At 50.5% G+C, this 24,054-nt stretch overlaps 1 protein-coding gene across 2 annotated transcripts in view; it reads left to right on the top strand.

Moving 5' to 3' along the window:
• The first annotated feature begins 672 nt into the window (after positions 1-672).
• The window catches only part of ARK2C (arkadia (RNF111) C-terminal like ring finger ubiquitin ligase 2C), a 48,320-nt gene continuing 24,938 nt past the window's right edge, over positions 673-24,054 (top strand). The window contains exon 1 of one of the 2 annotated variants that reach the window (XM_077135559.1): positions 673-850. The gene's annotated coding sequence lies outside the window, so the exon portion shown is untranslated. Of the gene's footprint in view, positions 866-24,054 lie in introns of both variants that reach the window. The other variant, XM_077135560.1, reaches the window with a different exon arrangement.

Below are 24,054 nucleotides of genomic sequence, written 5' to 3'. Positions count from 1 at the left end.
ATTGGCCAATGCAAGTCAAGAAACAGACCCCACCTCTTGATGGGATGCGGTTTGGCCCAACCGCTAAACTATCGGGGAACCTCTACTCCTCAGCTTCTCACTGCTTGCTAGACGACGCTGCCGCACGCAGAAAAGGGGCTCGAGCCGGGGGTCTGGGTCCAAGGGGCGTGCGCAGGAGACCTCGCTGCGGGTCTAAAGGACTGGAGGCCAAGTCAATTAAGGCATGAAGCGAGGTAGCTTTATTGTTGGTAGACGCTTATGCCAGGGCCGCCAGTAGCTAAAGACCACGAGGCTCGGTGAGCCCTGGGTTATATACAGTTTGAGGAGAGGCGGAGTTAGGGCGTGGCCTCCAGGGGAGGGTAGCCAATCACACAGGGAGGACGGATGAGTGACTGTGACCATAGAGATGCTGTTCCTGAGTGTACTTGTAGCAGTGGATGTTGGGCAGGTAGAGGACTAAGGAGAAGGCCAATAGGGTTAAAGAGACAAGACTGCATCATCACTAGTCCCCGGTGAGGCTTGTAATTCAGAGGCTTAGAAGAACCGGACGTGCCAAAATGGCGAGGGAGGGAGAGAAAGAGACTAAGCTACCAGGCCAAGAATAAAATTATGCCACAATGGGAGAAGTTGAAAAGTCACCTTGCAAGGCAGTGGGTACAGGGTGGGGGACAATTGAGGGCATTTGTGTGTTTATTTGGTCACAGTGCCCCTCTGACCTTCTGGTTTAGCCATTGGAAAGCAAGACCTCACCAGTGAAAGTGGGAAGAGAAAAGTTAGCAGGCTCAGGCAGCTTCCACGGAGAAGTCCTAGCTACCTGGACCCAGAGCACGTCCCTGTCAGCCTGAGGATGGTGAGCTTCTTGAGGGTATGAGCCTTGTTCACGCGTGAACCCTAAGAACCCTGCATTGGCACACAGCAGGCACTGTGCCAACAGTTACTACATACGAGATGGAGTCAATGGGGTCACCTCAACTCAGTTCAATGAAATCTGATTTCATTGGTCTTTTTTGAGGACCTAATATTTATTGATTTAATCCAAGAGAGGCAGAAGATATTATTCGGCTGTCAGGACCAAGTGCCTTATCAATAGGGGGCTGCAGAGAACTGATTCAGATAGCCTTGGTAGTGCCAGCCTTGTAAATCCATACCTACAGAAGACAGCAGCGTCACCCACAGAAGAGTATGTCCAGGACCGAGTCTGGAAAATCTTCCCTAGCACATGGCAGGATGTGGGTTGGGTGGAATTTCTGCTGATGTTCCACTGGCTCCATTCAGCCCTATCTCAGAGCTGTCTCAGGCAGCCTGCTGGCTTCCCTTTTCCTTTGAAAGCCTGAGTGCTCTGGAGGGGAAATCCGAGACCTTGCTTGAGATTCACCACAATACTGTTTGTGTAAGGGCAGCCGGGACACTCAGTGGCCTTTCAAAGGCCCAGATTCTTAGAAACAGGAAGCTGCTTCCGCCAGGACCCAGGCTCGGGATCCAGGCTTCATGCCGGCCAGAAATGTGCCTGAGTGGCACTTCTTCCTGCTCTCTGGCATGGGCTTGGAGCATCACCGACAGGACTTCATCAGGCACCACTCTGATCCCTCATTTCTCTGGGTAGGGAGCAGGGGCTGGGGCAGAAGCTGACATGGGACTCCTTCCCAATAAGGAAGCACCAATGTGGTTGGTTTCCCAGTGGGTGACTGAAGAGCAGGAATCACTCTGCCAGCCCCTCTGGACAGGTGGTGTGTGTGTGTGTGTGCATGCACGCATGTGCAGAGGCATGGTGAGGTGGAAGGGAGGGAGGAAGGACGCAGGTGGAAAGGAGGAGCCGACACCAGGAGACTGGATACTAAATGTCAAGGGTGCATCGGGTACCCTGAGCCTTTGCCAGAAGCTGTCCTGGTCTAGGAGAAGAAACGGAGCCTCTTGTCCCCAAGGTGGTGGGGGCACAAATCTGACACACATGAGGATCAAATGGTGTGGCTGGGACTTTGAGGCTCGAGGGATACAGGGGAGGGGAGGGCAGGCAAAATCTGAAGGAGAGGAGGGTTTGAGTCGGGCTGATGCTGTAGGGTCTCGAACTGCAGAGGGGCCAGCATGGATGGTCTGCCGTTGAGCTGAGCACACACAGGGCAGCCCCTGGGGCTCCATATAGATGAGTGGCCTTAAAGCTGCTGGCATCTACAGGACTGGGGCAGGTGATGGGACAAACACTGGGACCCCTCCCTTCTCCGGCTCAGTGCCCCTGGGTGGGACAAGGTAGTTGACAGTCCTCTTTTCCTTCTGTCCTCCCTCCTCAGACCCCCATCTCCAGTAAGGCTTGTCACTGATGTCTAGTCACTGTATGAGGCACATGTGTAGGGCAGCGGTTCTGAAAGCTGTGCCAATGAGTCTCCCGGGAGGACTTGTAAAAGTGCAGGCTTCTGTGTTCAGCCACCGGAGATTCTGATTAAATGAATCAGCTGCCGGGCCTAGGAATATGCATTTTAGCAAGGTCCCCAGGAGTTCCTGAGAAACACGCCTCAGTGTTTTATGAGTGACAAAATACCTTTAACTCTAGGGTTTCCTTCCAAACTTACTGCGGCCCTATGAGTTTAGAGGAGCAGAGGTAGGCATCCCCGTGTTTCAGATGAGGGCAGTGGAAGCTGTGAGAAGGACTTGCCCAGCACCATGTGAGCCCCACGTGGTTTAACTGGGACTGGAGGGCGGACCCCTGACACCCAGCACAGCACTCCTGAGCACTTAATCAGAAAGATCCAGCATGAGTACAGGCAGGGTAGGCAGGCTGCACGTGGCTGACGTGCCCAGTGCTGGGCTTGCCTTCTCCATCCTTCCCTCAAAGTTCTCCCCTTAGACAGGGTCATGGGGCCCCCCTCAGGCCTTCTGGGGATTTGGGCATTTGAACGGGGCTAAGGCACGTGTTTTCCCAGGAGGAGGCTGTTTCAGTGATTAGTTTGTGTTGCTGAGGTTGTGAGCACAGCGTCCCGGGGGAGCGGGGCGGGATGGACATGCTTTGACAGGAGGGGAAGGGGGTGGTGACGAAAGGAAGTTCTGCCTGGCAGTACCAGTGGCCAGGGCTGCCTGTGACCAGTCCAGGACAGCTCCTTACACCTGGGAGCATTCCCAGCAGCTCTTGGAGTCCTAGACTGTAAAAACAGAAGGTATTTCATTCTACAGGTTCTTCTGAGGAAATCGAGATGCAGAGAGGAGAAATGACTCACCCAAGGCCACCCAAGCTCAGATTTTGGGCTTCAGATTCAGCTGCCGTTCATTAGAGAACCACTGTGCCCATTTCCCTAACAGCTCTGAGAGGGAGGTATCACAAGTGGACTGGATGATTTCTCCATGACTTTATCAACTGGGCAGACAAATGGAGGAGGGTGCCTGAGCGGCAACTCCCCCTGCCCATCAGCTTATGTCCCTAGCATCTGTGCTCTCTGGGGCCACCTGCGGGTCTGTGGCCTCTGTGGGCCTGTAGTGAGTAAGACTGAGCTCAGCGCAGAGCCAGAGCCGGCCCTTGAGGGCTGGAAACCTAAGTGTGCCCTGCAGCAACCAGCCTGGGGCAGGCATGTGCTGAGGGAGAGCTGATGTGTCAGCCCTGCAAGGAGGATCTTAGAGGGACAGAGGAACCCATAGGCAGAAGCAACCTCTCAGAGATTGCAAAACATAGCATAGCAACATGTGCCAGCTCTGCAGGCTGTTATCCCTCCTCCCAGCCACCCCACTCCCCTAGGCCCTCCCTGACCCTCAAGCTCTTTTCTGGCCCCTGAGCTTTCTCTCTTGCTTACCAGCTAACTGTCTCCAGGTTGCCTATTTCTCTCTCCAGATCACCACCCTCCAGTCACTCTTCACCCCACTGCACTCGGTGTCTGGAGCCTCACTTCTCTGAAACTGTCTCCCAACTGCCCTCCCCACCCCAACCCACCTGGCCATTCCCTCAGTTTGCACAAACTATATCTTGGCTGCGGATCACACTGTTAGTTACTGCCTCACCCTTTTTCTCTCTTCCTTGGCCTGGCCCTATTCTGTTCTCTCTCGTCTCTGGCTGTTGCTTTTGGTTCCCTTTAACTGCTTATAGTATCCATCACTTCTCCAAAGCACTTCTGTGAATACCACGATATGTGGCCACAAAACCCTGAAAGGTGATTGGAGAAAGTGGCCTAACTCCATTTAACAGATGAAGAAATGAGCCTTGGGGTGAGCAAGGTACAGAGCTGGGGTCAGCCCCGGATGTTCTGGCTTGAAGCCCCTGGGGTACTGGGTGCTCTGACTCTCAGAGAGGGCAGCTCCTGAGCTCAGGCTGGGACCTGCTCCCTATCTCTCACCTTTGCCTGGTCTCACTTCTCACCTCTGTGGTGATGGGGTGGGGGGTGAGGTGTCCTGGCCTCCCTCTTCTGCTCTAGCCCATGTTTCTAAGAATGGGCTGGATATTTCTAGACACACTCCACCCCCGCCCCCCGCTGTTCATCCCCTTTCACCAGCTGCCTGACCCACGCCCTCCTCTAAGACTTTTGCCCTGATCATGTGGGACAGTCCCTGGGGCCATCGCTTTACTTGAGCTTGGCTGTTTCTGTGTCAAGGGCAGGGACCTGGTTGCCCCTCTTCCCATGTCCCCCGGAAGAGGGGCTCGGCCCCCCAGCAGGACCACAATGAATAGATGCAACATTTTAAGGGGACTTGTCGGCTTCTTCCTAGCTCTGGTCGCCTCTCCCACACAGATCAAATGGGGACCCTCAATTGGTCAACAGGCCGTGTGTGAGATTGGGTGATCTGCCTCCATCTCTGTGTTAACTGCTTTGGAGGCCGGGAAGAAGAAATGGGGCTGAGATGCTAGCACAAGGGGGCCATCACTGCCTAACTGGTTTCATTAGCAGACAGACAGACGGCCTCCTGGTCTCATGGACCCCAGGTGCCCAGAACATACTGGTATGTTGCTGTGCCTTAGCTACAGGCCCAGAGCCAGTGGCCTGCCAGGAGCGTTCTGTCATCTCCCCAGGTCTGAGCACAGCCTAAATTGTCTCCACTTTCTGCCTCCTGGTCACTCCTAATGCCTTATTCCATCTCCTAATGGTGAATCCCACCATTTGAGTCTTTTCCGAATGCAAATCTCTGGGTAAAGAACCCTGGATTAGGGCTCATGAAGGCATTTACAATTCCTTCCCTCTGGGTTTATTGAGGACCTTCCTGAGAGCAGATGGAGTGGGAGGAGATATATGGTGCAAAATGATGTGGCCAAAGCTGCTAAAGGTCAACTTGCCACCAGCAAAGCTGACTCTTGTACTGAAATGCTAGGGAGGCCAGACCCTACCACAAGGGAGTGAGGGGCATGCTATGCCAGGCCAGAGTCCCCGGGGCCATGGGACACAAGCTTGGAGCTAAGAGGGAGCTGAGAGCCCAGGAGGCCTGGGCCCTGGGTCACCAGGGGCCTGTGCAGGGCTGCTTGGAGGCACAGGCTCGGCTTGTGTCCCTTGGGCCTCTCTGAGAGCTAGGACCTGGGGACTGTGGGCCCTGGCTGGCGGAGCTACTTCGACCGACCACACCAGCGTGGGCAGGGCCTGGGGCCGCCCTGGGGCAAGTTGCTCTGCAGGTCACCCCAAACTGTGCACTGTTTCAGCAAATGCCAGCCAAATGTAGAGGGAATCAGGTAGCATTTTGCCCCCCATCTCCCCATTTCTTCCAGTACCAGGTGTCAGTCTAGGAAACTTTTATCCCTAGTGTGGAATTTTTCAAAATCTTTCCTAGTGTCAATCAACTAAGAATGAAGATTCTTTGTATTTAAAGGCTCTAAGAGCCCTAAGGCCTAGAAAGACCTCAGCAGACCCTCATTTTCTTCTGTAGGGGCAAAATGACTTGCCAGTGGTCATCCTGCTACCCGGGCTACATGGGGTCTGGCCCCGGCTTGGCTGAGGATAGAGGGCAGGAGCCCATGAACCGAGCTGGGTCTCCTTCCATCTTGCCATCTCCCCACTGAGTCCTCTCTAACAAGTTTCACCCATCTTCAGGGCTCATCTTGAAATGAGCACAAGCCATCCCCTCAGTTCATTTATGCCCAAACCTGTCCCTGGAGCTTCCTGATGTTGGGGCCTGAGCCTAGAAGGCCTTGGGCTGTGGTCCCCAATAGGGCAGGAAGGCTCATCCTGTGTCCAGGAGTCCAGCTGACAACAGGCATCTCCTGCCAAAGGAGGAGGCTTTAAACTGCAGGGACCCATCCGCTTTTATGTGAGTGGAGTGGGGCTCTCCGGCAGATTTAGTTACAAAGCAAAGAAATTGAAAACTGCACTTCTGATGCAACCTCAGAAAACTTCTCTTCCCTGTCCCCACAAGAGGCCTTGGATTGAGTTTTCCCTCTGAGAGGTCACACACATTGTTCTAATAGGCCATCCATTCCTCCCTCCTCTGTTTTAAGAAATATCATTTTATTAAACTATAATTGAGAAACGATAGACTGCATAGATTTAAAATGTACAATTTGGTGAGTTTTGACATAGGGTTGATACCTGGGAAAGTGTTCGCTGCCTCTTGGTTAGCTCTTCTTTTTAGAATAGCTGTTTGTTGAGCATGTGCCATGTGCTAGGGACTCCTGCAGTCCTGTGTTCAGTTAAATCTTGCCTTCCTCTAAATTCTACTCTCTAATCCCAGCCCCACTAGGGTTGTCAGACAAAATACAGGATGCCCAGTTAAATTTGAATTTCAGGTAAACTAATGATTTTTTTGGGTATAAATAGGCCCTAATTATTTCATGGGACATATTTATACTAAAACTGATTCATTATTTATCAGAAATTCAAATATAACAGGACATCTGTATTTTTATTTGCTAAATCTGGCAACTCTATGCGCCATCCTCTTGAACTCTGTAGATTTTGTGTACTGTATCTGCCAAGAGGCAGCCCTTCTGGTGTTTGAAGACAGGCCTCGCAGTGTCCCTATGTGTTCTGAACTTCCCTGGAGCTTCAAGGGACTGGACGGGACTGCCCTGGCCTGAACCCCACGAGTTAATTCATGGTGCTAAGACAATGCTAGCCTTTCCAGGCCACGTCCCATGGCTCCTGTTCAGCTTGTTTACTCAAAACCCATGACTCACCTCGCCTGGGCTGCCATCAGACAAGCCTCCCCATCCAACCCTTGGGCAGAGGTTTTGAACTAAGCCTTGGTCTTTCCATCTATGCCTGTGATATTTCCTTTTCTTGGTTTGTTTGTGCTTGCAGCCCATAGGAATGTTATGGAAGCCAGAGTCTGCACCGAGCAAAATGTCCATCCCTCCCAGATCAGAATACATTCAAACCTGGAAAGCCTGATTCTAGATCTTCAGCCAAGTATCTGATGGGATTGGGGACCAGGCCAAGGCCAAGCAGAGAGGCCAATGGTGTGTGCGTTGAGGGGCTCACCCTCCCTCCTTCCATCCTCACTTTAAGTTGACATTAACCATACTTGTTGGCCCAAGTCACCTAAACGTATTGTCTATTACCCAGATTACATTTCTCATTTTTAGCTGCAAACGTTTCATAACAGCCTTCTTTAATTTTATCCTTCATTCATTTCAGTGAACAGTTCTTGAATGCTTCCTTGTGCAATGTGCCAGGTGCCTGGTGGAAATCGGCTCCATCCACCATCCTAGGGAACTCCTTCTTTAGGGAACTCTACTGGCCCCTGGAGATTATCTGTAGCCACTTGCCCCCTCCAGCCTCTTCCCTTTGTAAGTGATCACAGTCGTACAAAAAAAATCTATTAAAAATTTGTCAAGGTGTTTTATATTCAAATTTAAAGTTTCTGGATGCCATCTTTTCTCCTTGTGGGAAACTTTAAATACTTATTAGAGTGTGAGCAGTGATTTTTTTTTTTTTTAATGGGCAGGCACTGGGAACTGAACTCAAGTCTCTGGCATGGCAGGCGAGAACTCTGCCACTGAGCCACCATTGCCTGCCCTGAGCAGTGATTCTTGATTCCTCAAACATTTCTTAGTGGTTGTTAGGTCGCATCTGCAGGTTTCTCCCTGGTGCTAACTGCTCTGGAACCCTCCTGGAAGCCCTGGCTTCGCTGACTGTGCTGAATGACTCTAACTCTTTTTGACTTAATCTAACGAATCCTCTCTGAGTAATTGTGATGGGTGCAAGACAGGGACGGGGGGTTGGGGTGACAGAGGGAGACAAACAGGCACTAACCTCTTATTTTGGTCAGACACGAATGCAGTCGGTATTCATTATGTCACTTCACCCTCCCAAAACTCTGTTGAGTAGGGATTATTAGCTCCATTTTTAGGGCCAGAGAAACTGAGGCTGAGGAAGTTCAGAGAAATTGAGTTGCTCAAGGTCACAACAGATAGTTACGGGCAGAGTCTGGCTCCAAAGCCCGTGTTCTGTCCACTCTACCACAGGCTGTTAAGAATGGTATAGCAAAACCCTTTACTTTTTTGGGGGGAGTCTCATCACCTAATTCCTCTTACGTAGGGCCTGGTTCAGAAAATGGTAGTTAATAGTTTCTTGAACACAGCTGTTGTACAGCGTGGCAGACGTGTGGCTGTCTGGGACACAGGGCGGGTGAGGGCCCTGCTGAGGCTCCCGTAGCAGAATGTTTAGCTCAGAGGTCAGCAGCTGTTTAGCTCTGAGGGCTCCCCAGAAATAGCAGGGCCTGCGGGCGGCGCCTCTGGCTGGTGAGGCCTTCCAGCAGCTGCCAGGAGCCGGGGAAGCTCGGCCTCGAGGGGGTCGGCACCTGGAAGGAAGGGGCCCCGCACAGTGTGCTGGGCAGTGAGGCCAGACGTGGGGGGCCGGTGGGGGACTTGGGCAGGGGCCAGGCTGGGCTGTCGCCACAGCTGAAGTAGAGGGGTGGTGGGGCGGCTGGGAGAGGTCGTAGGAGGTGGCGAATCGGCAGAAGGAGGTAAGGGATTGGACAGAAAGTGTGAAGGGGAGAGGCAAGAGGGAACTGTTAGGCAGGCTCCGGGCATCCTCACCTGTGCGCTGGGTCCATATGCGTCTATCCACCCCAGTGGGGGGAGGTGGAGGAGCAGTGAGAAGGCGGAAAGAGATTCGATTTTACTGGATGGAGTCTGAAGTGCCTGGGGGGCATCCCTCCAAAGAGTTTCTTACTGTCTGGGGCTGCAAAGAGAGATTTTGGATCACTGCTGTGAGGCAGCCAGTTTCTAGAGTTATTGGTATTGTCAGAGCTTCCTTGCAATAAACCCTCCTGCAGAACCAACGTTCCCTTCTCACACCAGAGGAGAGTCTGCCTGAGAAGATGCACATGTGCACACCCTTACACACTCAACCACGTGCACACTCCCATTCACACACTCCCCTCATACATACACACACCTGTACACATTTGCACTCACAACACACACTGTGTATACCTTTACCCACAAACATACTTTTCCACTCCCACCCACTCACTTCCCTCATGCACTCACAGGTTACCCCCACATTCACACTTATACACTTGTGTGCATTAATGCACTCACACACTCAAACACACTCTCACATACACACTCACACGAATATGAATGCTTACTCATTCACACACTCCCACTCCCACATTCACACACACGTACATACACTCAGACACATGTACACGTTTGCGTACACATCCAAACACACACACTCCACACTCCTGCTCCTGCTCACACACATTCATATATGCGTACACACCCACTCACAGTCACATACACGCACATGCACTCACACCCACTGCCCAGACACTCTCACGCGGTCGCACAGACTCTCATGCAGCTCGTGCTGTGCCATCGAGTGGCTGGTGTCAGGGACGGGATGTCCCAGGGCAGACGCAGGAGCTGTGGCCGAGTCACAGTTCTGCAGCCAGGCCACCCACACTCGGGTGGCTCCAGCCCCTAACACCATCCGTCCCGGGGATGCCACCTGGGGCTGCCCGGGCTGGGGTCAAACCTCTGAGACACGCAGAGCCTTTCTGTCCTTTTAAATTCCAGGCCTCTGGGACACACGAGACCAGAAGGCTGCTGGAATGGAACCAAATGTTGGGACGAGAAGACTTCATAGAGAGCTGCCCATAGCGTCCATCGTACAGATGAGAAAGCTGAGGCCCAGGGAGGGGCGTGACTTGCGTAGGGTCCTGCTCACGCAGGAGGGGCAGGCTCGGGCTGGGAATACTAGGCTCCCTCTGTCTGGGGCAGAGGGGCTTGCAGTGTGTCCTGGATGATAGGTCTAACCACGGGAGGTCAGGTATGGGCTGACATTTTGGGGTTTGAGCCCAGCCATAGCAAGGAAGCCAGGCTTGGCCTGTGGAGCCCCTTGGGCTCCCTGTCCTGTCCCAAAGGGACTGCCCTCCTAGGGGGCTGGGCCTGGCTGGCACAGTGAGTGGGCAGAGAGGGCAGCTGGAGGGCAGGCCCCTCTAGCCGGAGTTCTGACCCTGATGGGGACACACAAGAACAGGGCAGACGGAGGGTGATTTGTCCTTCCCAACATCACCCTCATTATGTCCCCGAACAGCCTAGTTTCCCTTTTAAAAAGTCTATTTATGGAGCTGTTATTTAAGTTATCTAAAACCTTCTTGAACCTGACTTTTGCCCCTGCCTCCCACCTCTTGGGGAGAAATGAGCACCATAAATTGCATCCCACCACATAAAGTTGGGCTTCCTTTGATTTGTCTTGAATTCTCCTATGTTTGAGGTCTGTTTGAAGTACTCAGGGTCAGAAACAAGGGCTACCACCTCCCATTGCAGGACGTGCGCGACCCTTACCCCATAGGGTGGAGACGGGCTCTGGCCTGGGAGTCAAGCTTCAGCCCTGCCCAGTCCTTTAAAGGTCCCTGGCTTTCCTCCTGGACACAGGCGTAGCCAGTGTCCTGACAGCACACCCGTGTGTGGCCACAAATGACTGGCCTGGGGATTAGCTCTTTCTTGCTTGCTCATGTGTGCCCCCTGTCTTTGGGACATATTGTCTTTACTATTAATACATGGCTCTATTTCTTCCCCCATTTATAAAATTATGCAACAAGAAACTTGAAAAATATCTTTCCTAATCTCATCACCCAACATGACCATGTTAGCAGGTTGGCCGTGTGCCTCCTTTCAGATTTTCTCCCTATGCAGATAAGGGCTGGCTGAGTTTTATGTTCTTAAAATTGGAGGTTAACCCCTTCTAATGCAGAGGACATTTCCAGACCTGCAGCTCTAGCCGTGGCTTGCATGGAAAACTGAATCACCGCTGCTATTCACAGTCGGAGTCTTAAAATTAAGAAAAGAGAAGCACTTGCAGGAGCAGACCCTGGGCTCAATGCCTTGGGGCATCTCAGGTCACTCCTGCCTGTAAGGAGTTTACATTCCAATTGGGATGACAAGATCCACCCATATAAAAAGCTGGGTGACACCACAGGCATCCCAAATGTCCCGGTGCTTGGGGGCACCAGCCTTTGAGTAGCAGAGATGAATAGTGTCTTTAGGAATTCCAGGTGGCAAAGATCCAGTGAGGTGGTAGGGAAGCTTTTCTGGGGGAGGAGAGATGGTAGCTGAGCTTTGGAGTCTGAGTAGGTTTTGACAAGACAGGGCATGGGAGATGGGGTGCGGAGGGTCAGTGGGTATTCCAGGTTAGGGAAACAGTCCAGGGAAAGATTGGAAGTGGGGAAACTCTATTGTTTATCTGGAGGCCTGGAAGGCCGTCCCTTGGGTTAGTGGACTGGAGTCAGACTTGCTTGGTTCAAATTCCACAGTGAAACCCACAAGCCAGAGGGCACCAGGAACACACTGGAATAGCTGAACAAAGTTAGATGTATTAGCTTGCTGCAGCAAGGGAGAACATGCACCATGGAAACTGGGGGACATCTCAAAGGGAGGGAGTTGAAGAAAGGGTGCTTGTAGAGTTTAGGGGCTTGAAGTAATGCCAACATGGTCTTGGACTGAGTTTGTAAACTAGGGGTGGCGGGAGCCATGGGAGGCTGTGTCATGCTGAATCCTGGCTAGATCACTTTGCGGTCTCATCTTGGAACATATGGGTGTGAATGGGCTGGTGTCAAATGCATTTGAGCTTAGATGGTCTGTGATGAACATCAGGGTTTGTTTGGTGCAGCTTATCTGTTTTATGAGTCATTGCACAGGCCTTTTTGCGAGTTGTGGTTTCTGTTTCAAGCCTCAGTTCCCCGCTCCCAGCCTAGGTGCCCACAGGGACGTTTTTCATGTTATTGTTGCTTACTTAAGAGTTTGCCCTTGGGCACGTTACTTGGCTTTGGTTTCCTTTTTGATAAAATTGAGGCAATGAGGGTACCTACACCGTGGAGCTCTGAGGATTCAATGAGTTAATTCATGTGAGGCATATAACCGTGCCTGGCACTCAGTGGGGGCTAGATAAATGTCAGCTATTATAACCACAAGCCTTTAAGACTGAGAAAAAGACTGTTGGTGCTTCCACCGTCCCAAAGAAAGGAGAGCCTGCAAGCTTCTTTTCCACTAAAGAGGGAAAGAGGGAGAACAGCCTCATGAGCTCCTGCGACCAGAACAGGATGGTGTCCGGGGAGCAGCCAGTCCTGGGGAGTAAGCAAGTCCTGTTTGCATGATCTTCTGAGAAAGAGGGAAGGAAGGGGGATCAGAGGATACTTGGATGCCTTGGGAAATACCTGCAGGTGCAGGATGGTGACATACTCTTCTCTAGTTTATCCAAGGACAGAACAGAAGGAAATGGACTAAAGCACTGACACTAAGAATTTGAATTTGATAAAGAGGAATTGTCTGGCTCTGTGGGATGTCACCTATTGGGCTGGGGGAGCTGAGGTTGTGAGCTCCTGGCCATCTTTGATTAGGGTGGAGATTGTGATGCCCAGGAGGGACCTCTGGCCTGGGAGTGGGGCAGCTGTGATCCCAGCTCTGAACCAACTTCTGAGTAGCAGTGGGATGGTGGCCTGCCGCATGTTCTCTTACGCTGGGTTTCAGCCTCTCAATGTACAAATGGAAGGATTCTGAGTAGATGCTCTCAAAAGGCCCTTCAGGCTCCTTGCTTTCTTCACTGCACACAGCATCCCAGAGAGACTTGGTGTTCTTTCTTGCAGCTACACAGTGTTCCCTCGAATGCAAATTTCCCTGTTGACGGGCACCGGGCTGCTTCTAGTCTCTGGCCCTTAGCAGCTACGGTCCACATCTTCGCATATCTATTATTACGGAGTATGAACCTACCTACAGGATGCATTCGTAGAAGTGGAGTTGCCATTTCTCATTTGTGATTTTCATGGTCATTGCTGAGTCACTGTCCACAGAGAGGTCTAATCAAATTACAATCCTGTTGCCAGGCTGTGGGCCCTTAGGGGCTGAGGAGTGGGTAGGTGGGGGTGGGGGTGCATCTTAGATGATTCCTCCAGTATGCTTCCACTTCAAAGGCTTTGTGATATTGGGGCCCTGCTATGCTCTGCTCCCATTCCTCCAGGTACCAAATACTTGGCCAGGTTTGGCTTCTTGCTCCTTTCCTTGCATCTTGGCTCTTCTGCTTCTTCAAGCCCTTCCTTTCCCCGCCCCCTCCAGCTTCCTCTAATTTGAGAGAGACAGAGATGAGAGAGAAAGAGTTCCAGGTGCTCAGTGTCTTACCAGAGCTGTGCCAGCACCTGTCAGCATTCCAACCTCAGTGTACACACACCTGGCTCCCCACAGGCGGGGGAGGGGAGGAGGCAGCCAGCCAGCTGTGAGTGTTACCGCGAAGGACAGAGCCCCTCAGGTGGTGAGATGGATGAGCAAACTCACTAGCCTGTTTACAGCTCTTGGCTCAAGGATCACCAAGTGTGAACTCAAGCAAGTCTCCTGATATTTGATGGCAATTTCACCCCAGGAAGGTGTTGGTAGAGCCTGGTTCTCAGTGCAACCGGGAGCTGTGTCCAGATGCACTCAAACTTATCACCAGCAACTGTCCATGGGCTTAGCTCAGGGGACAGTCCTCCCGGACAAGTAAATAGAAATCTGCCACAAAGGAAGTATAGATGCAACCCAGTGAACGGAAGGGTCCATTCCTCTCTGTTCTCATTTGATGTGGCACATGGTAAACTTGCTTTCCACATCATTTCCTCAATTGTCCAGGCTAAAGGAAGTGGTCAGCAAGTAATTCCTGGATTCTTTACATGCGCCTTTGTAATGTTTTACAGGACCTCCCACCTCCCCGCATTTATTCATTAATCAAACATCTCCTGGGGACCAGCGTGTGCCAGGTGCTGGCTGTGCATGAGTGGCAGGTGACCAAGACTCAGCCTCCACCCTGGGGAAGTTGCTGAGACAAGGCTCCTTGTGACGAACATAGGATTTAAAGTGACAAGTGTCATAAACAAGGCAGGTGAAACATGCCTTATGGATACAGACATCTCCCTAAGGACAGCACTCTTGATTTGCATGCCCTGCACAACAGTTTTGAAAGTCCAAGGAAGGGTGAGAAGCCAAATAGAAAGGAAGGGACTGCTACATGGAGAGAGTGGAGAAAGCTTCAGTTGTAGATATTTGCTTGTTTAATAGTGTTATCGGCCACTGACTTTAGGTTGGGCAAGTTTGCTAAAAGAAAACCATAGTGGGGTTGGCTGGAGAAAGGAAAGAGGCAAGGTTTCCTTAGGGGCCCCTGCCCTTGGCTTTTATAGATGAGGTGATGCCATCTGACGATTATTAATAGGATATGTGCTTCTGAGTCTGTTGATTATTTTTTACCCTTGGGGTTGAGAGGGGGTTGCGTGGAGCCATTTGCATTTTCTTGCCAAGTACCCTTTATTACTCAGTCATTCATTTCAGTACCCATTTGCTAAGTGCCTACTGTGTGCCAGCAGTGTGCCAGAAAGTTCTGTGCCCCTGAGCTGACATTCTATGTGTATTGGTTTAGTGCCTCTAGCTATGACCAAGTACCCATCTCTGGGAGGAGCACCTGCATTTTAGGAAAAATCTTTAAAAAGTCTTCGCATTCCAAAGGGGTGAGGTTCTCTGGTAGAATCTCAGGCATGGGCCAGGTATTTGGGGCTGCTCTCTTGATGTGAACAGAGGATATTCAAGGAAAGCAGATTCAGCTAAGTAGCTGGTTGTGCAGGAGTTGGTGTGTGGAGCTGGGCCATGTGTGTATATGTGTGTGTGTGCATGTGATCTTTGCACCCCCTTGGTCCCTTTCTCCTGGCCCCTGTGCTGCCCACTGGGAGGAGGAGGGGTTGAGGGACCAGGGAGCCCAGCTCGCTGGAGTAGCGTGAACCACACCAGGCTCCCTGGGCTAAAAGCCTCCTGTCAGCAGAGTAATTGGATCTGACTTGCAGCAGGCAGGGAACAGAGGTGTTCAAGTCAGTAGGAGCTATTTTTAAACGCCCTCTTTTCCCCAAGTGCAGATCTAGAGCTCAGCGGGAGAGAGCAGCTCATCTCTGAGCCTTGGGAATCAAAGCACAGAAAACCCCACCCCCAGCCCCAGGTTTAAATCCCCCTATCCCATCCTTCAAAGTCAGGTATCAAACCGGGCAAATTGTTCATGAAACCTGCCACGTCTTCCTGTCCTGGCTCAGGGGCATGGGGTGGGCTGCATGCCCTGGCTTGGGCTGCCTATGGACCCCGGCTCTTGGTTGCCTGGCAGCTTGGAAGCTCCCCACTAAGCCTGCAGGCAGACTTTCCCCTGCTGGTCCTGATGTGAGCCCAGCTGGAGCAGAGAGCAGGCACACTCCTGTCCAGTGTCCCTCTGGGAGCTGAGACTGGGACTGTGGGCTGCCCAGGGTGGTGGGAGGGCTTACAAGGAGGCCCACGTTCTGTCCTGCTGAGGCTGTCTTGTCTGTTTCTTCTCACTGGCTGCACTTTCTCTCTCCGCTCCCACCCCAGCAGCCAGCAGCCTCTGGTTGAGGGGCTTCCGGCCATGAGATGGCTGTGACATGTTCCCCCTCCAGGGGATGCGAGGCAGACAGGAAAGGCAATTGCTGGTGACCCTGACTACCTCTCCTTCTTCTTCCATCTTGGGGAAAGACAAAGCCACCTACCGGCAATGGAGATGGAGTAGATGACTTCCATGTGCCAGCTATCAAATGCCTGCGTTAGATGAGGACACAGAAGCCCCAAGGGGACCCCTTAGCCAAGGCCACTGCCAGATGCTCCCACCCTCCCTGACAAGGTCCCTAAACAACCCCTCCTCCCCATACCATATACACTGAATTCCTGAGGTCTTTGGATGCAAAGAATAAGGGATGCTTCAACTTTAAACAACATGGCCCCCTTTGAGAGGCAGGACGTGTTCCAGCATCTTCCTTCCTGGAGATAGCAACTAAGCTGTGGTACTCTGTTAAAGTTCATTGCTTTGGGTGACAGATCTTGAACTCAGTTTTTAAAACTGTTTGGTTAAAACATTGCAAACTGGGCATCCTGCCAAGACCTCTACTGTGGAATTAGAATAAGTTGCCCGTCTTGACCCTTCCGAAGGGCACTGACACTGCAGCTCACACCTTAAGCAGCTTGTCATGCAGCAGTGTTCCTCTAGCCCACTGGTGGCCGGCGGGGGGGGGGGGGCATCTGAGGGGCCCTAAGAAGGCCTTCCCCACTCAAAATATATCTGCTCGGGCCTATCACCTGGTGCCTGAACCTTAGGGTCTTCCCTAGGGGGCTTTATCATCAGTTTTGGCTCTCGGTGGGGTGGGGGATGCTCCTGGGCGTCCTATGGAGTCCTGTAGAGCTGAACCCAAACCCAGAATGGGCTAGCCCGTGACTTGGGACATGTGACAGCATGCTGTCAACTTCCTTTGAGTCTCAGTTTCCTTACTTTTTCACTGGAGAGGGAAAGAGAGCTGAAATTCAGGGAGAGGAGTGGAAGCCAGTTATGGGAGGCCCTGGGACCTGGGGTGCAGGGGGTAGGGGAGTGATGAGGCAGTTGGGGAGGGGGCGGTAGAGCACCACTGAGGACTGACTATGTTTCCATTTTGTCATACTGAAAAATTTTATTTTATTTCTTGAAATGATTCAGTATATTTTAAAAACCAGATAATATCTGCACATGGTTCAGAATTCATTGATATAAAAGGATGTAGATAGGTATCAAAAAACCCTCCCCCCACCCTCCCCTGCACTTGGGTTCTCTCCTCCTGCAGAACCACTGCTGTCAGAATCCCCTGGGTCCATCCAGAAATCATCTGCACATTTACTTCTGCTGCACAAATACTATCACTGAAACCATACAATTTAATTCAAGCAATCACAGCATCCTTGGGTTCCTCTCTTGTTGTTTGTGGTAATATCCTTAATACCAGGCTTCATTTGTGGAAGTTGCTTTGCAATTTTCAAAGCACTTAACCCCATCTGAACATCTCATGGTACATCTCATATGAAACCTTGACAGTCCTGGAAGAGATGACAATATCCCTTTGCTCCCTTTGCAGGTCAGGAAACTGAGGTTCAGAGAGGCTGGTTTACTAGTGAGATTAAGTGACCAGCTTAACCAGCTAGTGAGTGCTTAGGACTGCACTGGAAGGCAACTCACTTGATTCCTCAGGCAGATGCAGCCCACTGCTACCCTGAGGGAAAACACTTTGTTTTAAATGTCTTCACTCTCCCCATAACACCTATATTGTAGGATAGAGTAGGTACTTAATAAAAACTAACAGGCCTGGCAAACCAGGTCTGTGTGTGGGCAGCACCACCAAGCAGGCCTGGTTAACCCTAGCAGGCCCTGGGGTGGGGTGAGGATGTTCAGCTCTGGCTGCCCTCCATGTGCATGAGCACGTGTGTGCAAACACACACACGCACACACATGCACATGCACTCACACACAAACACAAGGCACACACACATGCAAATAAATGTATACACAATCACACATATGCAGGCACGCATGTACACACCCTTAGATTAGACTCCATAGAGGGCCATATGAGGGACCATAACACAGAAGTTGGGGGCTATTTTCTGCCCAGTAAACTTCAGTATTTTATACCCCACAGCCTTCCTAATAGGGAGTATGCACTTAACCCCAGGGCCCAGGTAGAGTGTGTGTGGGATCAGAAACTACCTAAGGTACAGCGGGCCCTGCTGGGCCTCTAAACAACCTGGAAAGATGAGCCTTTGTCCTTAGCTACTGGTTTCTAATGAAACGTGGAGCCAAAGCCCAGCAGATGGGGTGGGAGGGGCAGCAACAAATGAGCCTTATGGGCGGGGGTGGTTTCAGGGCCTGGGAAAGGCCCTGTGTCTCCTCAAAGCATCCCCTCCCCTGCGTCCTGGATGATGGCAGTCAGAGTAACTGCCACCACTTAAACTGCAAATTCTACCTGAGCCCTGAGATGGCAAACCTATTAGCGATTTGTGATTTGCTTAAGGAGCCTCCTCTTCATCGAGAGCATGTTCTGATGGTGCTGACATGACAAAAGGTCAGGCTTGGAACTGAAATCCAGGCTTTAAATTTCCAACGTGAATCAAGGGATGCTGTCGGGCAAGTCTAACACTTGGAGCCTCGTTTTTCTCGTCTCTAAAACGGACATACTGGATGGTGGCAGGATGAACTGGAGGATGCTTTGTGAGAGGCATAGCAGTGCAGACCTTTACTGTCACCGTCACAGAAAGACTGGGGTATTACGAGGCAGGCAGGTAGGAAACCATGGCCAGAAGCCCTGCAAATGGAAACCAGCTTTGAATGGAAGGATCGGGGCACCCAGTGCTGGCTACTCGGGGTTGGAGTTTGTCCTCAGCCTTCTTGACTTTGCTGCTGGTATTTCCACCACTAATTAGCATGTAGTGGGAGTGGAGAGGAGGAAAAACGCAAAACAATTGATTTGTCTATTTACTAGCACTTTCTTGGAAAAGGCTGGGTGTGGGAGGTCAAAACTGAGGCTAAAATCAGTGCTTTTTGTTCTCGAGGAAACACATGGATCTGTGGGTTTCAGTCTTCTATTGCTCTCTGGTAAAAGCTCTAGGAAATGAGGACTCAATTGCTAATTTTTGAAGTGGTGATAGGAAGGGAGGGAGGAGGCATGTAAAGCAATTCTTGCTAGGGAAAGGGTGACTCTGTGACTTGGCCTGTGCTTAGGGAACCAATTAATAAGCCATCCACCCATCTCATTCCCTCTCTCTAGCCAAGTGTTCACTGAGCCTCCAGATTACATCCAGTCCTGTCCTGGGGTGCTCTGGGTGTGGTGGGGAGAGAATCCAAGAATCTTGCTTTCTACAAGTCCAGACTCATACTCAAAACAATGAGAAAATGACCTTTAATTGGGTTTCATCCAATAAATAGCAACACCATTTGTATTAGTTAGCTTTTGCTGTGTAACAACCACTCCACAATTTAGTGGCTCTAAAACAATAACCATTTATTCAGATCACAATTCAGTGGGTTGGTAGTCTGGACTGAGCTCAACTTGGAAGTTCTTTTGGTTTTCTCTGTGGTCTCTCCTGCATCTTTGGTCAGCTGCCAGGCCATCAGGGACTGATGAGGCAAGGCTGATTTCAGCTATGCTTCACATGGCCCCTCATCCTCCAGAAGGTTTGCCTGGCTTTGTTCATATGGTAGAAGGAGGCACAAGAGAAAGAGAGAGAGAGAGAGAGAGAGAGAGAGCAAAGTGCAAGGTCTCTTGAGGCTTGGGCTCAGTACTGCCATGATGTCACTTCTGCTACATTCTATTGGCCAAAGTCAGTCACAAGAACAACCCAGATTTGAGAGGTGCAGAAATCAGTTCCACCTCTTGATGGGAGGAGCTGCAAAGTCAACTTGTAAGGGACTTGCTTATAGGGAGGGGAGCAATTAGGGCCATTTTTGTAAATTGTCTACCACACCATCCTTCTAGTTGATTGGGATAAAAAGTCTGTAGGTCATGATTTCTCTGTCTCTCACATCCCAATTCAAGTCATCAGTAAATATGGTCATCTTTACCTTTGCAATCAGTATTTTCAGGATCTGACCACTTCTTACCACTCCTCTCATCCACCGCTCCCACCTATTACCAACTTGCCAATGACTCTTAGCCTGTCTCTTGCCCCCTTGCAGCCTATTCACAACACAGCAGCCAGAGTGAGTCAAGTCCTGTTACTTCTCTGCTCAGATACACTCCTTCGGCTCCCAATCTCTCAGTGTAAAAGCCAACATCCTATATGGGCGATGAGGTCCTGCCTAATGCACAAGCTTTTCCCTCCACCCTGTCTCTGAACACCTACCATTCTCCCTTCACAGTTCTCCAGCCACACCATCCTCCTGAGGTTCCTCAAAAAGCCAGGCATCGTCCCACCACAGAGCCTTTGCACTTGCAGTTCTTTCTGTCTGGAATGCTCTTTCCCCAGATATCTGCAGGGCTCAGTCCTTCACCTCCTTCAGATCTTTGCGCAAAAGTTACCGTCTCATGAGGGTGTTCCTGGCCACCTTATTAAATTTAAAACATTTCCCTCTCCCACATTCTCCTTCCCTACTTCATTTTTCTCCATAGCTGTTATCGTCATCAATAAACTACATATTTTCTTACGTTTCTGCTTGTTACCTAGACTAGCACTGTCCAATAGAAATATAATGCAAGACACATCTGTAGTTTTAAAGTTTCTAGTGGACACACTAAAAAGAGCAAAAGAAACAGATGAATTTATTTTAATAATATATATTATTTAATCCAATATATCTAAATATTATCATATCAACATACAATCAATAAAAAGTTATTTTTTTACATTCTTATATTTGCATTGTTCCTGAAATCCAGTGTATATTTTACACTTACAGCATATATTGATTTGCACTAGCGACACCTCACATGCTGGCTAGTGCTTATCTCACTGAAGAGTGTAGAACTAGACTATAGCTCCCCTAGGGCAGAGATTTTGCACTGTTTTATTCATTTCTGCATCCATAGTACCTAGTGCCTAGTGCATAGAAGCCGTGCAATAAATGCTTGGTGAATGAATAAATCAAGTTCTGATCAAATGCAGTTGTGTGGCAAGATGGTTTCAGAACCAGAAAATAGCTGTTGTCCAGGTCTCTTTGTACTCAGGGCTGCTGGAGCAGAATTACATAAGTCATAGAGTTGGTCTTTCTTTCCCAGCCTTTCCCACCTCATTCAGTACCTCCATGCTTTTCTCTTCTCTCTGGACAGTAAGAAAATCATGCAAGTTCATCCACCTGAACATGAGAGGCTTAATGTATTGCTCTCTCAGGAACATTTGCATCTTAAAAGTGGAGTTAGGAGAGAGCAGTCCTTAATCCAAAGCCTCCTGGAGAACTTTGGTGCTGTGAGAAGGTTCAAAGTCATGTTACTGGACCATGAATCTTTCTGAGGTCCCTGGGCTCCTCCCAGAAGCTAGCCAGGGGCTTCTGCAGGTTGCTTGCGCTTGGGTGGCCTGTTGCAGGGCCCTGGTCAACCTCCCCTGCCCAGAGCTGGCTGAAGTTCAACCATGGACTGTGTCTGGGGTTTGATGGGAAGAAAGGGAACTCGGAAAGGTCAGATGTTCTCAATTTTGGGAATGCCTCCAATTTAGGCAAGTCCCTGAGCCCATCTTCCACAGCAGCCCCAAGCCAGGCCCATTGGCAGGTGAGCAGCAGTGTTTATAAATCATAAGGCACTTTCACAGGTGGCATCTGGTAGTATTCATCCTGTCAGTTGGGCAAGGGAGGTACTCCGTGCTCATTTTGCAGATTGGAAGGCAGAGGCCCAGAGATAGGAAGGACATGTTCCAGTCTCCATCTTGAGGATTGCCTGGGGCTCTCCGCTGTGGGAGCAGCACAGCCCCAGTCAGCAGGAGCTCTCGCTGCAGCCGGGTGGCCCTGCCACAGGGATGCTGGCATGAAATAGCAATGCAGGATACCAGTGATGAACTAAGCAGACGGGGCACAGCTGGACCAGACCTGCCTGGGGAGGGCCTTTGGGGTGGCGGTAGTCACAGGCCTACCTAGCCAGGGACTGCCAAGGGACTGATGGAGTCACTTGAGGTGACCTAAGATGGGCCTTTGCTGCTTGCTAGGCTTCTGGGATCTGCCAACTCCAAGGAACCCATAACTCTGCTTTTTCCAGGAATCTCTCCCCTGCCCCCCATTTTTTGTTGTTTCTTTCTCTCCTGCCTTCCTTTCTGTTTTTCATATAACCCAATCAAGTTTGCCCCCACTTCCACCCCACCCCTTCTTCCTCTCCTCCCCCTCTTCCCCAGAACAGAGGGTGCTAGGCTGGGGCACCCAGTGATGATTCGAAATCTAGTTTAATAGGCTCCAGCTCCCTCTGAAAGCAAGCAGATTCCCACCCATTTACATGATTTGATTTTAGAGGCTCAGGGAGGTCAGAAACTCCCACAGTGCTTCTTCCACTCGCTGACCATTACCTGAAACCCCAACACTGGAACTTAATGATTCCCTTAATATATAACCACCCCTGAGAAAAGCTATGATTTAAACTCTTTTTAGTTATTGCACTTCAGAATGACCAGGTCCCATGATCTGGGCTGGAGCAGGGCTCTGGAAGCAGCAGGAAAGCACGTGGTCAGAAGCAGCAGAACTCCCCTGGCGAGAAGCTACCCTCAGTCCTGTGCTCGAGTTCCCTAGCTCTGGGCCCTAGTGTAGGCATTAGCATGCAAGCTGCAAACCTAGAGGCAGAGTCCCTGCTGGAGCGACTTTCTGAAAGGGGTCTGCTGACTTTGACACCAGCTCTGGGCACTGGGGAACGCTGATGCCATGGGCCCAGGGAGCCACCTGAGAACTTCTGCAAAGTTATTGGGATCTAGAGGTTTGGGGACTTGCTTTTTAAAATTTAACTCGAGTCTTTATCAAGAATACACCATTAGGCGAATATCTAAACTGCTGACCTGATAGTTTTGTAAATTATCCATGGTTTACAAAAGTCAACCATTATAGTCAACAGTGTGAACTCCTCCTTTCTGGGCCAAGAATCTGCTCTGAGTTTGAAACCACAACTTCTGGCCTGGGTTGTGATCCATGGTGACCCCCTCCCGGGTGGAACCCCCTTGGTCCATTTGGACTTCCAAATGGGTCCCTATACTCATTGCAAAGAATTCTCACCCTTTTTGTCTGTAGTGTCTTCAAAGTTAGTCTTTCTACCTTGCACCATGTCCTAGCTCCTTTGGTTTCATTTCTTCCTCTGCGATCATGCAAATCCCAGCACTGCTAAAATGCTGGGCGCAGCTGTCTTGCGGGCGCCCAAGGTTTTCAGCAAAGATGCTAAATCCTACACATTTAATCGTTCATTATCACCCATCCATCCATCCATCCATCCATCCAACCATCCATCCATCCATCCATCTATCCATCTATCCATCCATTCAGTGAGTCCTCACCCTGTAGATCAGATCTGTGCCAGGCACTAGAGATGTAGGTGAATCAGTTGGGCCCAGGTCTTGCCTTCATGGAGTATCCAGTCTTCTGACCATGAATACTTTCCCCAAATGCCCAGTTATGACTGTGGTGGGAGTGTTTATGTGAGCCACATTGACTTTAGATGGAGAAAACATATTCTGGGTGAATGATGTCTGGAGGACTGTCCATTACCCAGAGAGCTTTTTCTTCTAATAATTGCATCCTGTCTCTCCCCAACTGCCCCCTCCTGGGCTTGGCCACTCTGTTATCCCTAGTCCATGAGGGCAGTTGGAGCTAAAAACTGGCCCTTTGTTGTCTTACAGGAAGTTTTCTGTGTGTTTCATACCCACAGGCAAATAAGCTTCCTAAGGTTGAAACATCCTCTTCCATCAGTATTTTGAGAGCCAGGCACTCAATTCTTTGGAAGAAGCTGAGTTTTTCATTAGAGATCAAACACTGCCCCTTGGGGAAGCTTTCACAAGCTGCTTTGGTTGTGTAGGATCCCTTTGGGTATATCATTTTCTTTCTAGGCCTCATGTATCATCCACTGGACAGGAAACCAAAATATGGAGAGGGAGGAAAGCAGACCTCTGGCAGCCAGAGGAGCCAAGCCTCTTGGGGTTGACCAGACTGGGGCAAAGAGGTTAAATCAATTTACCTGGAATAAGGAAATCAGGAAGACCAGCCCATGAAGCTGGGTTCTGGCAGATGGCCCACTTTTCATATTCCTCATCTCATGTCTGGTTTATAGTCAAGTAGTTTGTTCATGGGGAAAACCTCAGACTCCTGATCCTGCCATTCAAGACTCCCCACAACTGGCCTCCTCCCCCATCTTTCCTGCACCACCTCCCCAAGCATCCTGCATCTGAATGAATCA

Source organism: Tamandua tetradactyla, chromosome 18 (assembly GCF_023851605.1).
Source record: "Tamandua tetradactyla isolate mTamTet1 chromosome 18, mTamTet1.pri, whole genome shotgun sequence".
In the NCBI taxonomy this organism is placed as follows: domain Eukaryota; kingdom Metazoa; phylum Chordata; class Mammalia; order Pilosa; family Myrmecophagidae; genus Tamandua; species Tamandua tetradactyla.
The sequence above is the reverse complement of the archived record's forward strand: the minus strand, read 5'-3'. Positions and strand labels throughout refer to the sequence as shown.